An 18,445-nucleotide genomic window follows, 5' to 3' on the forward strand; every position below is an offset into this window, starting at 1 on the left:
TTTGGTCCTCCCAGTTAGAGGTGTTGTCCTAATCTCCTGGCTATAAGTTCTGACCTCTTTGAGGGCCATCCTTCTAAATATGGGTTCCCAGCATCATGGAGAGACAACTATTCACTCATGATAAACTGTGGCCATAATCCATATTATGGATTAGTCTAATAAGAGACACCCACATGATATTAGGGGTGGGGCCAGGTGAGTGCCCTGTCATATCCCTACATGTCTTTCTGCATCATCTTCTCATGGAATGGGATAGGTTTTGAGCAAGTCTAGAAGCTATTCTATACAATTCAACTGGGTTTTGTTCGACAATACAGTCATCTGCCATGAATACACATATAAAGAAAACATAACTGATACAATAAATCAAGGAACATAGTTCATTCAGACCAATACAACCAAAATTATATGGTATCAAAATCGGTATTAAAACCTTGAATGTATTCTAAAATCATGGTGGTCGGTACAATCCACATTATTTTAGCACCATTCGGCATCTAATTTGACAGAGTGATAAAATGCAAACAAGTAGGAAAGTGGTTATGTGTAATGGCACCAGGCGTCCCTCTTTCATGGTTTTTGCCCTTACTCGCCAAGCCTGGGCGAGATAACTTGCTACACAATACACCACTTTTATATCATCACAACTTTTAAAAAGCTGGAGCGCGAGACGTATTACGCCGTATACCATGCATGTTGCATATTGTTTTTAAAAACGTACATCGTGATACACGGTAGCCTTTGCAAAAGAAGAGGAAATGGAGCAAATATTCTTTGGCAGATCCACAGACGGGGCATGTCTTGGTCCCATCGGGCACCCATTTCTTACTGCAGCATGCCAGGGTCAGTTGGGAAAATCTAAACCTTAAATATAGGCTGCGCGCAAGTGGGGGCCTAACATGATCTAGGTATTTTTCTAGCCCCATGGTTGACTTGTGAAACAAGTGATTCTTGATGCTAATGGCATGCAGTCATTGGTTAACTCAGTCTTGATCATACTCCGAGAGGTATCTTTTGCTTTGGATAGATCGCCATTAGTAAATCCCTGGGGGTTCAGCCAAACGTCTCCCAGTTCCAGTTGCACCAACATGTTTTTGATGTGTTGGAACCAAGGCAAGATCTGCCACCCTCTGCCACCAATATGTGAGTAGAAGCACCCCGATATATTTGCAGTTCTGGGACTGACCTCAGTCTCAGCCAAAAGAAGACCAGTCTGAATAGGACCTCTTTCTGAATTGGTCTGAGGCACAATTCGATGCAAATGGGGGGACTCGGCATGATTTGGGCAATCCTAGAAGTGTTTTCAAAAAGGATCTTTCCGCCAGACGCAGTTTCTTGCTGTCCGAATGGCCCTCAGTTCAGCCCCGTACATTGCTGCTGACTTAGTTTGGGCAGAGTACATTTTGGTAGCAGGTGAAACAAGGCCATGGCCATGTTCATAGACGAATCACAAAATGCCCACTCCATATTTTTCCAAAGACAAGCTAGATTTAGCTAGCTGGGTTTCCACCTTCACAGCATTACCACAATCTCTCTCAACAATTTGTACTCCTGAAAACTTAAACCCACACTTCCTTCCTTGCCTCTGAATCTTGTTCTTTACCATGTCACCCGACAGGAAATCAGTTACCCTACATCTAAATGTAGCATCATACCTTGACTTGGATGCCTCACCACTCTTTTTAATTTACTTCTTAATATGTTTACCAGCTGTCACCACCATCTTTGACAGATGCATTCATCCAGGCGCCAACAATGTGCTGTGCTTACGACCCCTCATCACTTCAAAAGTGACCTTCCAGTGATAGTATGAGGAGTCACTCTATACTCAAACACCCTCCAGATAAAATCCCTTTGCCAATCCTTGTATTCTTCACCAATATCCTGATACCATCCATCACCATGCAGTTGAACCTTTCCATGCACCTATTACTCTGGGGATGATATACTGCAGTTCTTTTATGCACAACACCCACATCTCTTAACCATGATTGAAATTCTCTAGAAACAAATTGTGGCCCATTATCACTCAGTCTCCTTGATGGAAACCTCTCTCTCCAAAACACATTCTCTAAAAACGTAATAATTATTCTTGACGTGGCATCCCTTACTGCTCCTACCTCTCGCCACTTTGACAATAAATCCATAACCACTATTATATAGCTATCCCATGAACCAGAGACATTCAATAGTCCAAGCAAATCTTTCTCCACAGCGTTCTACAGCACTTTGGGCACCTTTGGAATAACCATGGGGGGGACTGTGGTCTCCAAAATGCTGCCACTATCTTTACAAAATCACACATTCCCTCTCCTGCATTTCAATGAATTCATCCATATCTGGCCACCAGAAGTCAATTTGTATTACGGACTTTGTTCTGGACATACCCATGTGGCTTCCGTGTGTCAAATTGACAACTGTATCCCTCATGCTCACCGGTACCAACAACCTTTGACCTCTGCACACAAACTCACCCTCCATAGACCCCACTGGAGAGGGACAGCCCAGGATCGGCGGCATCAAACAAGTAAGTGGACAGCGGGGACTGAGCATTCCGGCTCACGGCACAAGCGACTGCCCCAGCTTCAAAGCCCCCGGAGCTCCGAGGACGTCAGCCTGAGCACACCAGGGTGGTGAGAGTGGAGCGCAACGAGAAGGGTTGGAGGTATATTCGCAGGCTCTCCCTAGGAGACCCCGGAGAGGCCTATTAGTAACAACCTGACCAATAAGATCCAACAGGCATTCCACATATTGAATTTGATCGCCTAAAGCCTCCCGGGGTCCCTGCACGGGAGTGGACACGGAAAGCCTTGAGTCAGTCCTGGAACGAAGAGCTGCCTCGGACACCCCCATCCAAAAATCAGAAGCATAGCTGGTACAGAGCCCAGGATTTACTAACCTACCGCGGGGTAGCAGTGTGATTTCCGGTGAGCTGGAGCAGCCTCTGTATGAAAGAAGGGGCACAACCTAAGGTGGGGCCCACACCGCAGAGAAAAGAGAGAATGACCCGGAGAGATTGCCCCCCAACCCACAGGGACCCGGAGATGCTGGTGCCACACACACACTTGAGAAGCCCTGCACAGTCTTCGTCCCTGACAGAGCAGACAAGAAGGTGAGCATCCAGTGGTTTGACCTATATGATTGCCCAAACCAGCCCTAGACCCCTGAAAGGTATAGATCTTGGAGGTAGCCACAAGGCTAAGGTGAAGATGGAGATCTGACACAGAATTGAGACAGACGTAATCAGAAGCCTGCACAACATTGGTACAACCTGGCACGCCGGGGACCATTAAATTTAGCTACGAATAATAAAAGGGGGGCAGCAGACAAGCTATGATTAATTGCAAGACCCTAACCAGGATAACAATACATACCCCAGATCTAAAGAGGAGGGCGGTGCATGGAAGGGGCCGGAAATCAGTCAGGAGTAGGCAATAAGCAGGATCTGCCTCTGCCAGAAGAGCTGGTGCCCCAGCCTACTAGTAGCTTCGCAAGTGGACCTCGCCTGCAGTGCCCCCACAGAGGGTACAAGAAACGCCCACCTGAAAGCCAGAACGCCGGCAAAGAGTCAAGAACGCCAGCTCAAGAAGTGTTGGAGAGCAAAACATCAGCTTACCCCCCGTCTCCTCCGCCCCTAGAGAATCACCCAACAGCAACTCGCCCTCCATCACCGAACGAAATGGCCTTGGACAAGGAGGAACTTCTAAATTGTCTGAAGGACATTGACAACCAGACTAGCAAATACGTTCCAAAACCAACTAGAGCTGATGAAGGAAGAACTGAAACCCTCCTTACAGGAGGTCAGGAAAGAAATTAACGACCTGGGGAATAGAGTGGACGTGGTAGAAAATGGCCTATCAGGCATGGGAGAAGAAGCCAATCAAAACGGCATCCTATTGGATCAGGTAGCTAGAGCTACGAATAATCTGGAACTCCAAGCCGAGGATCTTGAAAATAGACCTCGAAAATCCAATATCAGGGTCAAAGGCCTCCTCGAGACGATCCTGGATAAAGACTTGCAGGACACTATGCAGCACTGTTTCAGCAGCATACTAAACAACACCCAGCCATAAAAGTTTGAGTTTGATAGAATCCATCGGGTAGGCCCCAAAAGAAATGAGCCGGGGCCAAGGCCCAGAGACGTGTTGCTTGCAATGGCTTCTTACAGTCTGAAAGAAGATATACTGAGAGCCGCACGTACCCACAAGGAATTGACGATCAATAGAGGCTGTATACAATTATATCAAGACTTTGCACTAGTCACTCTCCAGAAGAGGATGCTCATGAAACTGCTCATGAAGGCTCTACAAGTGAAACAAATCAGTTACAGATGGACCTATCCATTTGGCCTCACCTTCTCCTGGGAGGGAAAATAAAGGAAAATTAGCACGTGAGGAAGGCTTCTCTCTGTTACAAATGGAAGGCAAACTGAGCCAAGCGGAGGGTAGCCCGCAGCGGAATGCCTTCAACAACCAGAACAATTACTGGGAATGGTCGACCGAAAAGTAGAGCGAACGGAGAAAAGAAACTGGCCAGCCCTTTCAAATACCATGAGAGAGGGCCCCAAAAGAACATACCGAGCACGGCAATCGCCGAAAAGATAACAAGGAGCACTAAACCAGAGGTAATAGGTCGCAAGTTGTAATTCCAGATCCTGCACAGAGGACAAAGAACTGTTCATTTTGGAATCTGGACCGGGATAAGGAACAATCCCGGCATATGGTTAATTGGGGTGCGAAGATGGCCCATGCCCCGAAGAGGACATGGGAAGGGGACCTTAGGAACGCTAACCACGGACACACTATGGATAAGGACAGAGGGAGGGGGGAGTGGGGTGGGAGGATTCAAGTGTGGGGGGGACAGAAGAGGGTAAAATGAAACATACCAAAAAAGGCAAGCGGTCCGGAGCGCAAACAGAGAAAACTCAGAGGAGACAGGTGCGGAAGGTGAGGAAGGTCTCCAAAGGCCCCAGAAGATGGCAAGAGTGGTATGAGAGTCCCACATTTCAAAGGCTGATACGACACTAATATCGCTGAATGTACAAGGGCTAAACTCTCCCAAGAAGCGCTGGGCGATCCCAGCAGACTGGGACAATTGCAAGCAGCAATAGCATTTCTGCAGGAGACTCATCTCCTACTAGTGGATGAGAAAGGGCTGCGAAACAGGTGTTTTCCCAGCAATAATTTGCCTCCAGTGGCTCGAAAACAAAGGGCGTTGCTATACTACTCAAAAGAGACTTGGGTTTCCAGAAGCAGCACCTGATCAGAGACGAGGAAGAGAGATACCTGGGGATTAAAGGTACAATTAAAGGGAGAATGTATACGATTCTGGTAGTCTGAGCACCCAATGATAGACAAGATGTATATATCTCTGGGCTTCTGCAAAGAATATGGAGCTGGTGTGAAGGCCAGACGATCATAGGGGGGGACTTTAACTGTGTCATGGACCCTAACCTTGATAAAACCCTCCCGCCCACAGCAGCGGACTTAAGGAATAGGCAAGCCCTGGGGAAATCTTTTAGGGACTTGGGTGTGATCGAAACCTGCCGTTTCTTCCACGAACAGAACAGAGAATACACACACTACTCTGCTGTACATAAAGGCTACTCTAGGATAGACATGGTCCTGGTCTTGGCAGCCCTAATCCCCCAGGTGACAAAGGTAGAGATCGGGGTACAATTCCTATCTGACCTCGCCCGGTAATAGTTGGTATCAAAATAGAGAAGTAAGAAAGTAAACAGCGTCCTCCCTGGAGATTGAATGAACTTATCCTGTGGGATGTAGCGCTCAGGGCGCACATGGAGCAAACCTTAAACAAGTACTTCCAAGAAAATGACAAAGGGGAGGTCGACTAGAAAACAGTCTGGGATGCAAGCAAGGCAGTGATGAGAAGCGTATTTATAACGCAAACAGCAGCACATTATAGGGAGAGGGTGCTGATAACTCAAAAGTTGGAATTGGCACTGAAAGAGGCTGAGAATAACCATAAAAGCTGACAATCCCAAAGATCATGGAGGGAGCTAAAGAAAACCCAAGCCCAATTAGAAAATCACACAGCTGACCGAGTGGCACAGTCCCTTCTACACACCAAACAGTGGTACTACGTACACGGGGGGAAGGCTAACAGATTTATTGCAGCCAAACTGAATAAACAAAAATCTCTTAATTATATTGTTTGCCTTAAGAGTAGAAGGGGGGACATGAGTAGGACGGATGAAGAAAAGTTAGAAACAATGGTCCAGTTTCACGAAGAGCTACTATGCAGAGAAAACTTAAATGGAGCAGACCAAAAATCTTATCTACTCGCTACCACGTTACCCCAAATCTCAGAACAAGACAAGGAAGAACTAGGAGGACTAATCACGACCCAAGAAATCAATGATGCTATCTCGGCACTTCCGGGAAATAAAATCCGGGACCGGACAGCCTGGGGAACGCTTACTATAAAATATTCTGTACACAACTACTAGGGCCTCTTACCCGCCTCTTCAATGACATCAGGGAGACGGGGTCAGTCTAATTGCACATGGCAAGGTCGCTCACAATACTAACATTAAAACCAGGGAAAGACCCCTCAGAATGCTGGAGCTACCGCCCAATTGCGCTCCTTAATACGGATGCAAAACTATATGCCAAAATAATAGAAAATAGACTGGCGGAGGTCCACCCAGGCATTATCCATGAGGATCAAGCAGGGTTCCTTAGAGGGAGACACACGCAAGATGATGTCAGAAGGGCCATAGACATAATTGAATGGGGGTGAGATTGAAACAGAAATTCTCAATAGCAGCCCTAGTGGCTAAACGGGCCTTCGACGGCCTAGACTGGGAGTACCTAAAATTGGTCCTGGAGGCGTTCACGTATGGGGCAATGTTTAGTAAAATGATACTGGGAAATTTCCAAGGCCCGTCCACATGTTTCCTAGTGAATGGGAAGAAATCAAAACCGGTAGACATCCGGAGGGGTACTCGTCAGGGATGCCCTCTAACCCCACTGATCTTTGCGATGGCGATGGAGCCCCTGGCACTCCAGTTCAGAGGAGACCCAGAAATACAGGGGGTACTAGCTGGGAAGAAAACCCTGAAAATTGACCTCTCCGCGGACAATGTAATGCTTTACATGGGGGACACTAAGGACACCCTGCCGAAGGTCATAGCAAAATTAGAGAAAGTTGCCATCACATCCTGGTTTGCAATAAACTATTCTAAAGCGAAAGCAATACATATCACAGAGGGGCCAGAGGTGATCGAAAACATGTGGGAGAGGTTTCCCCTAATCTGGGAAAAAGATTCCTTAGAATACTTAGGGATACACCTGGCGAGGGAATCGGAGAATCTATTTAAAGCAAATATTTCACCACTATGGAAACAATGGTGGGAGGACCTGCAAAAATGGGATAACCAGGAACTATCGTGGTTCGCAAGAATCGCAGCTATAAAGATGACTTTCCTCCCTCGTCTACTATATGTAGTGAGCTCGATACCCATCGAGATCCCACCCCTTCTTGTTAAAGAACTCCAGAATGCAATGCTCACGTTCATATGGGGGAAAAAGCGACCTAGAATACGCAGACGCATCCTAACAGGCACTCCACTATTGGGCAGTCTAGGGGTCCCTGACATTGGGAGGTACGTTATGGCGGCTCAGTTGGCCCCAATGTTCAAGGGGTTCGAGACTGGGGAATACAAAAGGGTGGTGTGGTATTGAGCAAGCAGCTACCCCAATCCCATTATTAGCGATCCAAGCATTAAACCCCAGAGCCTGAGAATCAGGGGGTAAACTCCTAGAGGCTACCAAGGTATCCCTGCGCTGCTGGGACAGATCAGTCAAGGCCTACTCCCTTTCTCACCTGTTGCACACAACACAGATTTTTCCCCTGGCCTACAACAGAAATTCTGGGAGGGTTTGAGGGGAGTGGAAGCCCTGAACCTGAGAGATATGTTTCTGGATATGATATGGCATTTATAACGCGCCTATACACAAGTGTTTCAAGGCGCGACGAGGCGGGGGGGGAACAAGGAGAGACAGACAACGATCTTACTAGGCCAGGTGTCATTCAGATCGCGCAAGTGCAAGGGTAGAGGGGAAGGGAAAAGTGCATGGGCGAAAGGGAGTGGGAAAGTGCAGTACAGGGTTATTAGCATACAGCATACAGGATAAATAAGGTTACCAAACATTTGGTCGAATGCATTTGATCGAATTACAATATGGTCGAATCAATTTGGTCGAAAAAATGGTCGAATTTTTTTTTTTTTTTTTTTGGAGGGTTCCCCCCAACCCCTGTTTTTGGTGTTAAAACACCTTTTTTTACCTATACTAGAGCAACAAAAAAAAAATACTTTAAAAAAAAAATTCGACCTTTTTTTTTCGACCAAATTGATTTGACCAATTTGTCATTCGATCAAATATATTCGACCATTTGACTGGACAGCGATAAATAACAAGGGCCAGCTGGTGGCAAGTGCGAGGTAAGTGCAGACAAGTGCTGGGAAGGGGGGCTGTATGGATACAGACACAGGCCCTCATTACGACCCTTGCGGAAAGCGACTGACCGGAGCGCCACAGCGTAAATAGCGTTTCCGCCATTGTACGAAGGAGCAAAGTGCGGCCCATTCCGACCCATCGGGCACGAGCACCACGCCACGGCGGAAGTGCAAAGTCCGCGATGGCGGAAATGACCCCAAAACGGCCCACACCGCCGCCGTACGGCGCCCTAGGTGCAATACCGCCACCCCTCTTAGCGGTCACCGCAGTGTGCGCCTACCGGAAAGTACGGTGACCGGAAATATACGGAAACGGAAGTTAAAACATGGGCCCGGAACGGGAAACATCCCGGCGTACACCTATAAAAACACCAAAACCACACAACCACTAAAATCACTACCCTGAAACACACCCCAACCCGTCAACCACCCTAGCGAAACCAAGAAAAATGGGAAAAGTAGCGAAGAAAGCGTGCGACCGCAAGCGGCAGGTCCACTTCTCCCGTGAGGAACTCACCGTGCTAACAGAGACCCTCCAGGAGAATGCTGCCGTCGTCTTCTCCACGCAAATGACCAGGACGGCACTTGCAAACAAGAAGGCCATATGGGCTCTGGTGGCACAGCGGGTAAGTGCGGTGGGGACCGCACCCCGCACCCCACAGCAATGCCGCAAGCGATGGGACGACCTGCGGATACGCGTCCGCAGCATACTCTCTGCCAACCGCAACATTGCCACAGCCACCGGGGGAGGTCCTGAATCACCCATCAAGTTGACCCCCTGGGAAGAAATCTGTGCCTCCACCATCGGAATGGAGAGCATAGAGGGAGTCGGAGGGATGGAGAAAGGAGTGCAGACATCCGAAGATTCAGGTAGGTGGGCCAGATAAAACAATGCCAAATCCACAAAGTACATCCATGTGAAGTACCATGTGTCCACATAGTGCAACAGAAACACATGTCCAGGAGAACGTCCACACACACCGGCCTGATAGCGCACTTTAAAAATCACAATAAATACATAAATAATTAAAAACCCCTAATACACGCACTACACGTGCAGCAGGCACACCCTAACTGCAGGCTGCCAAACAACTGCACCCTCACTCCACACACTAATCAAAGCACCTCCAAGACCCCGACCCAAATCACCCTCAGGTACCACCCCAATGCATGTGATACAATGCCATTCCAATTCCCACTGACCCATCAATAACCCTCGCCCTCCTTTACTCCACCACAGGGTCCGATCCAAACGACGAGCTACAGGACACCCCTACCAGCACACCTGCAAAGAGGGCCAAGACCAACGGCCAGAGACCCTCCACCTCAGCTGCACGCATCAAGACACGGCAGCAGCACAAATCAGGTGGCAGCACAGAGGAGGGAACATCAACAGGCACCCCAGCAGCCAGCATGGCCACAACACCACCACCACAGGTCCCCCCAATGGATGCCACAGAAGGCACTGCCTCTGGTGGCAGCAGCACCATAGGTGACACCCCATTGATGGCAGCATGCTCCGACACAGAAGACGGGGATGTCGAGGTCAGATCCATCCATGACCTGTCCCAATCCCCCTGTCTGTCCCATCCCGTACAACATGAGGATACCACGCAGGTGCAGCCACAAGACGACGACTGGCCATCCCCCACAAGCCCTGTGGCAAGGCAACATGAGGACAACAGCCCCTCTGTGACACCACCGCAAATGGCCATGGCCCAGCAGAGGCAACAGTCCCTCGACAAGTTAATCGTCCAACAGCAGCAAATGGCCACACTCCTCAAGGGCCATGCCGATGAATGTGGGGGCACCAAGGCAGACATAGAAACATCAACAGAGACACTTAGGGCAGAAATGGAGAGAGGTACAGAGACGCTAAGGGCACAAATTGAGAGTAGCACCGAGAGCCTGAGGGGGGAACTGCATGCGACGTCCAAAGACGTATGTGCCGAACTTGCCGCAGTGCGCCGTGTGCTCACTGAGCTCTCGCAAACCCTTAGGGACATGCATGGACGTGAGCAGGCAGACACATCATCCGTTGCAAGTTCCGTCCAGGGCAGCCCCCAACGTAGATCTGGAAGGAACCTGCGCTCCACAGGCAGGGGTGCCCCTGATACCCGCAGAGGGGGCTTGCAATAGCGACAGCCCACTGACAATGAGCATCTTTGGACACTGGTGTTCGGGGGGGAGGTAGGAGGGTGGAGGGGGTGTGTTGGGCTCACTTGGGTGGCGGGTCGATAGGGTGTTCAACATGATATCACATATGCCATAAAAAGTGCACGATCAACCAATGAGAAGTGTGGACATTGATCTTTGTGTACTAGGCCATCATAGGCGTACAGTCCATATTGTGCATGTCCCAGACACACGCAGTGCCACGAGTCCCGTGTCCATGTATCAGCCACCAGGCGTGAGTGCTAGAAGCATACATCAATGAGATGCTGACGAATGTCACGGCCCTCCGGTGCCTCGCAGACTCCATGAGGTGCTGCCACATCCCCACCCTCATCATGACCATCATCAGGTGCTTGTAGTTCTGCGTCAGGGGGCATGGGCACATTTCTACGTACGCACATGTTGTGTAGCATGACACATGTCATCACCATCTTTGCAACCTTCTCATGGCGGTACAGGAGTGCCCCGCCAGACCTGCTGAGGCACCGGAAACGGGTCTTCAGTAGGCCGAATGCCTGTTCAATGACTACACGGGTACGTGAGTGGGCATGGTTGTAGTCCTCCTCATGCTGGTCCCGTGGGTTCCGGACTGGTGTGAGGAGCCATCTCTTCAGTGGATATCCAGCATCACCTGTATGTGGACGAGAAACGTATGATGTGGAATGCCATTGATACGTACGCACACCCCCCCCCCCCTTCCTGGCAGGTCATTGCCAATTCACATACCCCACATCATCATGCATGTAATGAGACTCACCGAGTAGCCAGGATCTGTTCCCTGCGTGTCGCTCCATGTAGCGTGGTATTGTAGAGTTCCTCAAGACCATAGAATCATGGGTTGATCCAGGGAATCGGGCACAACAATGTGTAATGATCCTGTTGGAGTCACACACCATCTGTACATTCAGGGAATGAAATTGTTTTCGGTTGCGGTACTGGGCCTCCATGGCATGTGGGACGACCAATTCAACATGGGTGCAGTCGATGGCACCAATGCAACCCGGTATGCCGGCAAGTGCATGGAATCCCACTTTTGTGTTGGTTATTTCCTGCTCCGAGCGTGGTAGAGAGATGTAGTCGTCTGCGTGCTTCAGGAGGGCATCGAGCACTTGCAATAGTGTCCGTGAGAACAGTGGCTGAGAAATGCCATGCAACTGTCCGACTGTGTGCTGGTAGGTGCCTGTGGCCAGGAAGTGGAGTACAGACACCACCTTCAGTAGGGGTGGGATGGCGGTTGGGCTATCTATCATGCTGACATGGTCAGCCTGTGTCATGTCCACAATGGCGGCTATGGTGTCCCGGTCCAGACGGTAGAGGGTGTGGATCTGCTCATCAGTGAGGTTGAACGGATGTGCTCGGAGGCGTTGAATTGCGGGCTGCCTGCGTGGTGGTAGTGGCTGTGCTGGTGGGCCTTGCTGGCCCTGCCTTGGCCTCCTCCTCCTCCTGCGTCTCCTCCGTGCGGCGGGTTGTAGTTGGTGTTCGTCTACTTCTTGGAGTCGGAGCACTTGCAGTGCTATCAGGTCCCCCAGGGCCAACATCGCGAGTCCTGCCGGTAGCATTTCGGTGTGGTTGTGGGAGGAGACTGGCTGTGCAATTTATGTGTTTACAGGCTGTATGGCCTCCACCTGTGGTGATTGATTCCACCTGTGCAAACTGCTCTCCCCTTTGGCCGTACACGTCTCGCGCACAACGCTGCAATTCGGGGAATTGTATCTTGCTATTGCAATCATGTATTTGTACCCGATGGCCGTGTAAGATTGGTTGATATGTTCATTCTGCTGTGGTCCCATTGTTTCACATACTATCTGTGCAGTCGCAAACAGACTTGTGAGGGGTCAGTGGGACGTAGTACTCGAGTAACGGTGGGCCCTCATGCATCACTGTACCGAGTTGCAACGACGGGCGGGGCGTCCCATTCGTGGGTGAAGGCAGTTGCCATTTTCACACACAGCCGCACTCGATGGAATAATTAGTGATTTCAAACGGCCACAGATGCCTTTTCGACGTGATGTTGCAAATGAGGAATTCGAAGGGCGGCGCTTTCGGTTTCCAGCTAGCGGCGAGGAGATGCCCACAGGTCTGACTGCAAATGTAACGTTCTATTGTTCTATGTCCTTGAGACAGGGCCCATGGCGAGGGAGCAATGATTGATATGAATAGTTTGGGATGCGCAATAGCTACGTGGGCGATGAGGCCGTCCGTTCCCAAATACATGTTACTTCACAACACTGGAATTACGGGCTGGGGCACTGTGGATTTAGCAGGCTGCATAACGCACAGACTCAATGGATGTTTCTAATGTTATGTGAGTAATTATTCAGGCATTTTGATCCCGGGATGAGGGAATGATGGATGGATGCATGGGCAGGTGATTTGATACAGAGTTTGCCATGTACAGGGCTTCTTGGGATCTATCCGCCTCCCCTACGCTATGTGATGCAGGGCTGCCATAGTGGGACCTTCGTCCATCTGGCCTTGTTGAGCCCTCCCTGTCTCGAGGCGCCCTCAGACACTCGTTTGTGATGGTGTTTGCACCTCGATATTGATGGTTATGAGTCGCAAGTGGTTTTGGGGTGGTGATGTTCCTTTGGAGTGGGCTAGCATGCATATGGCTGTGGATTTCGTGTGATCATTGAAGTGAGTTGTTGGTATGTAGTTCTGATGGCCATTCTGTTCTTTTTCTTTTCTTTTGGTTGACAGGTATCTCCTCCCCTTTTGCCACTGCCATCTGTATGCCACTCCTGCAGATGGATTTTACTCCCGTCACCTGCTGCTTCGTGTTAATCAGTGGAGCAGCATTACGATCTTATGGGACGATCGCCAATGGCCCACATGCCCTTACGCAGTACTGGTGGCTCGGAGCAACATTTCGGCCTTTCAGCTGGACTAGTGCCTCCCCATTGGGACGGCCCTGCGGTTCTGTGCGCTTCCATGTTGCCTTTTCGTACGTGAATGTGGCTCTGTGTACCATGGGGGAACAGGGCGACACACAGGTAGTGGCTGCTCATTTCTTGCGGAAGCAGCCCACAATGGTGATTCGTGTTTTGGAGTTCATGGCCTGATGGCTGTATGTGCTTGGTGATTTTGATGTGCATAAAATTTCTATTCTGATTTGGCCCGTGTAGCGTTTTTCTTTGCAAGTGATGTGGCATATGCCTATTTGGGGGGCGATGTATTGTGAGGAGATCTGCATTGGGTTCCAGCTTCGGGGTTTAGTTGCGTGGTACTGTGCTGTGCGCGTTTGCCTACGGAGCCCAGTGAGGTCAGGGATGGGGGCTGCCAATATGCCAGTTTGAATGTTGTCATGCTCAGGGGCGGGGGATTGGGTTTTGTGTAACAGATGCCGGTCAGCCAGGTGGACTGGTTGAATGATGTTGTTTTCGGAATATTGCTGGTCACAGGTGCCTGTGTTTGCGTGCGTTTCTTGGTGGGGGACTGTGGTCATGTCCATTGGGATGGCTTCTGTATTCGTGCCATCTGTGCCCTGCAGCTCCCATTGGCCCCTCTTGTGTTTCTTTTGTTCGTTGGCATGCATGGGTGACTTGTACATTTCAATGGTTGCATTGTGGCTTCATTGCACCTACGGGGAGTTGTACTTTGTGGGCAGGGAGCGGTGTACAGGCACTCAGTGGGGCCGTTTACGGTTGATTCGCGATGCCGTACTTCTCGCCATGGCGGAATGGGACATTCCGCCATGCCTGATGGCGTTAGGTACATGTCCGCTAGGGTCGGAATTGGCGTACCGTTGCACCATGGTGGTGTTTGCGGTTTGGTATGGCGCGCGCGCGCGTGCTTGGTGCAGTTAGCGTTGGCGTTCACTACGGTGTCGCTAATGGCTTCGTACTTTGCGGTGACGGGTCATAGTCGCACCGAGCGCTATTCGATGGCGGTATTGCATTTCCGCCATCGTTTTTCGATTTCCGCAAGGGTCGTAATGAGGGCCACAGTCCCGTAGTGCAGGGGTTGCCGTGGAGGCAGTGCAGGGGAGAGTGGCTGGGCCGGGAACGGTGAATGGCCCAGTTGCAGATTCAGTGCAGTTTCAGTAGTATTAACAGGGGAGAGGGGGAGAGAAAGCAGAGGCAAAGAGGAAGGTTTTGAGGTGCTTCCGGAACCGGAGGTGGTTCTCCTCAAGTTTCAGGGAGGCAGGAAGGCTGTTCCAGAGGGAGGCCCCTGCAGTGGAAAGAGATCTGCCCCCAACTCGTTGTTTGGAGAAGCGGCTGACCCTGAGGGAGTTGGAGGCAGATGAGCGAAGAGCTCGAGAAGGAAGATATTTAGGAAGAGAGAGTTGAAGGTATTTTGGCCCAAGGCCCCAGACAGCCTTGTGGACAATGCAGAGGGTTTTGAACTTGATCCTCGCAGTCACTGGGAGCCAGTGTAGTGATTTCAGTCCTGGGGTGACCCGATACCCTTCACGGAGTGTAAAAAGAAATTTGACATTAGAGAGAAAGAAAGATTTAAAGATACACAAATAAGGCATTGGATCTCCCACCCAGCAGTGAAAAAAGCAGGAACAAGGTCCCCTACAGGTCTGGAACTTACTATGCAGGAGGGGGGGGGGGGGGCAATGAGGGGCATATCTAGAATATACAAACTCCTTGACGGAGCACAACCAGCTGACAACCTCCATATAAAGAGTGCTGGGCAAGAGATATTAGGGAACCGATTACGGAAGTGGAGTAGAATCAGATATGGGCCAGAGTCCACAAAGCCTCTAGATGTACAGCAATTAAGGAAACAGCGTATAAACCTTGCTGCAGGTGGTACATGCCCCCCTACCGGTTACACAAAATCAACCCTGAATAACCCCAGAGTGCTGGAGACATTGTGGAGAGAGGGGAGATATGTACCACATGTGGTGGTCGTGTCCCAAGGCAATGACCTTCTGGAAAGAAATATTGGGGCATGTCAAGGATATAACTGGCAGGGAACTACCGCTATCGCCCAAAATAATCCTACTAGGAGCTGTAGCAGAGGGCTCTTATGTCGCATCAGGTCGCACTTCCTCTCTAATAATGCACCTACTGTCTGCTGCAAGAATGACACTGGCACAGCGTTGGAAGACAAAAAAGAGGGGCCAACAACGCCATGGTGTTGGGTCAGGGTATGGGGGGTCATGGCAATGGAGAAAGTAACAGCGATAAAAGCAGGAAAATATCAGAAATTCATGTCTACCTGGTCCCCCTTTCCGGATTTTGTCGGGGAAAGAGAAGCCTATTTCTTTAAACCTCAGAACCGTAAAAACATTCATGTCTATTGACAGCCAGGAACATGAAAGGTGCGGGACCCCTGTATGGGGAAGTACCAGCCTAAAGGACACAGACTCTGGAGCCTAGTGTAAAAGGGGGTAGGGTGGGGGGTGGGGAAGAAGCTTAAGAATAATGGGTATAAACGTGGGGTTATCAAATATCAGTAGACAACAAAGTTACGAAGCAAATTTATACTGTTATAAGTTATACCATGGTAAATTTGTTGTATGTAAAATGTCTTTACCCCCGCACAAAAATAAATTGTTTTTAAAAAAAAAACTTCATAATTGCCCACACCAAGACCCACCTCCTGTTCTATTTAAGAGTACCGCAACTCTGTATCTTTTAGCATCCTAGAAGGAAACGCTATGGCATTTTCTCTCCACCAGCATCCTCCTGCGTCAACACCGCTCCCAATCCTAACTCACAAGCATCTGTGTACACTACGGTCCTCAAATCCCCCCTTTACCCTTTCAACACTGGCACTTGAACAATATCACTCTTTACACCATTAAATTCATCTGCACATGCCTTGGACCAATCACACCTCACTTCTTTTATAAGGTAGGCCCGAAAACCTGATGAGCCAAAAAATCTATCAAATGAGCAATAAATGTGCCGAGTAGCAAGAAGGACAGACGTTTATTGCACGCAGCCTCGACCGGGAATAATGCAAGCATCATTCAACAGGTCATCACTAAATGGCGTTTTTTATAGGCGTGTGTGACATCGTTGCTGTGGCAATGTTTCAAGATACATGTACATTCTTACTCGGTAATTGGACAGTGGTTGCTGTCCCCTACAGATATCTATACAGTACCTAGCCTTATTGGCCTAACCTACACCTCGGGACCAATCTAATGACCTCTTTTTAACAATGACCTAATAATCAGGTAATCCAGCTTCTCCATTTTTATTGCTTGTTGTAAGCTCTTAATTATTGCAACATGCAAATCAGTTCCACATTAGCGATCCCACTTTGAGCGTTCCATGGTGGGTTGTTTCTTCCCCTTTCATTAACCAATCATTTGGTGAGGTGGAGACAGCATGGCAACAAAAACGAATACCTCATCACTTTCTCACGGGACCCAGACGTTGGCACCTTCTGATCATTCTCAGCCTTGTGACTGTACAAATGACAGATAATATTACAACTTCTATTCAGAAACCAGTTTAACCTTTCCGAACATTTCCTCCCTTTCCCAACATAGAACTACATGATCTCATGTGACATATTGCACTTGCCACCAGCTGGCCGTACATCTCCTATTGTGTATTTATTCAATTTATCCCATGTACTGCATTGTCCCTCCTCCTTCTCACCCCACACTTTTCCCCTTCCCCTATCCCCTGCACTTGTGCGATCTGAATGACATAGTTGGTTTTGGGACAGTAGGGTCACTAATTTCCCCCACCCTTCTATGATACTATACTTTACTCTCTGCATTCGAACAGAATTCTATTGACTCTATTGACAAAGTAACCTTGTTGCTTGGAACTTGCAAGCTTCAGTCTAAGGGGCCATTTTCAAACAGCGTGCAGTGTGTTTCTCTGCTGTCCATTACTCAACGCACTACCTTGTTCTCACCAAACTGTGGCCTTCACCTTGCAACTTTGAATTACTGTGTAAGAACACTATTTGTTATATCTGCTCTAGCGTGGAGCTTACGAACCTGCTTAGCCTTGCGCTTCTGTCCAATCCCCATGTGGCATTTCGCCTCTGCCGCTAAAGTCCTTGGCCTTGTTCATGCAGCATCTAGGATGGACATGAATTTAATGTATTTTACTGTGAGAAATGTGCTTCTGTGTCCTACTAACTTATAAATGGCCCAGAAAGTTGCATATGCTATGGGGCCTATATTTGTATATGTCCAATCTAAATTATAATGCAATTAATAGGCAATGAGACAGAATTGTACTGTGCTTTACAGTTACTATCTGTGACATACTAAACAAAACCTTTTCCACTGCTTGTGGTGCTCTTTGCATCTTTCTCTGTTTATACCCGTGCGGCAAACCTAATGCATTCCCGCTCAATCTTTGCCTACTGCACCATATCACCTGGGCTGTACTCTATGTGCGTTTCTGCTATATGTTGCTGCCCTACATTTCTTCATGGAATGCTCTCAGAAATGTATCTCTCACCCTTGCTGCTCACATGAAGCAGGAAAGGTGCTGCACCTGTAACTGGGGCCACTAGTATTTGAACAGATCTCCAGTTCACTCTAGAGAGACTTCCTTAATTTGTACTTTCTCTCGTGTTTGGGACATTGGGGCAGCACCCTAACATTCCCCCTTTCGTTCCGTCCGGTACAAACTCTTTCATTGACTCCTTGTCCCTAAGTTCTTGCTCCCTTGCCCAATCATATATAGTCTTTGGCACCCATAGTTTGCATTCTTCGCATAATTCCCCCTGCCCCCTTAGCACAGTCCCGTGGGCCGCATACCAGGAAATTGCAATTGCCATCCGCTGTGGGATCGACGTAGCATGCTAGATAGTTTTCTGGATCTGGTGATGCGGTTCATCTTTGCTTTTGCATTT

The 18,445-nt window shown here is 49.0% G+C and overlaps 1 protein-coding gene across 3 annotated transcripts in view; it reads right to left on the bottom strand.

The window, feature by feature from the left end:
• DRAM1 (DNA damage regulated autophagy modulator 1) overlaps positions 1–18,445 on the bottom strand; it is a 492,420-nt gene that overhangs the window by 60,315 nt on the left and 413,660 nt on the right. The gene's annotated exons all lie outside the window — the stretch shown is intronic.

Source organism: Ambystoma mexicanum, chromosome 12, assembly GCF_040938575.1.
Source record: "Ambystoma mexicanum isolate Mex_15411 chromosome 12, UKY_AmexF1_1, whole genome shotgun sequence".
Taxonomy (NCBI): domain Eukaryota; kingdom Metazoa; phylum Chordata; class Amphibia; order Caudata; family Ambystomatidae; genus Ambystoma; species Ambystoma mexicanum.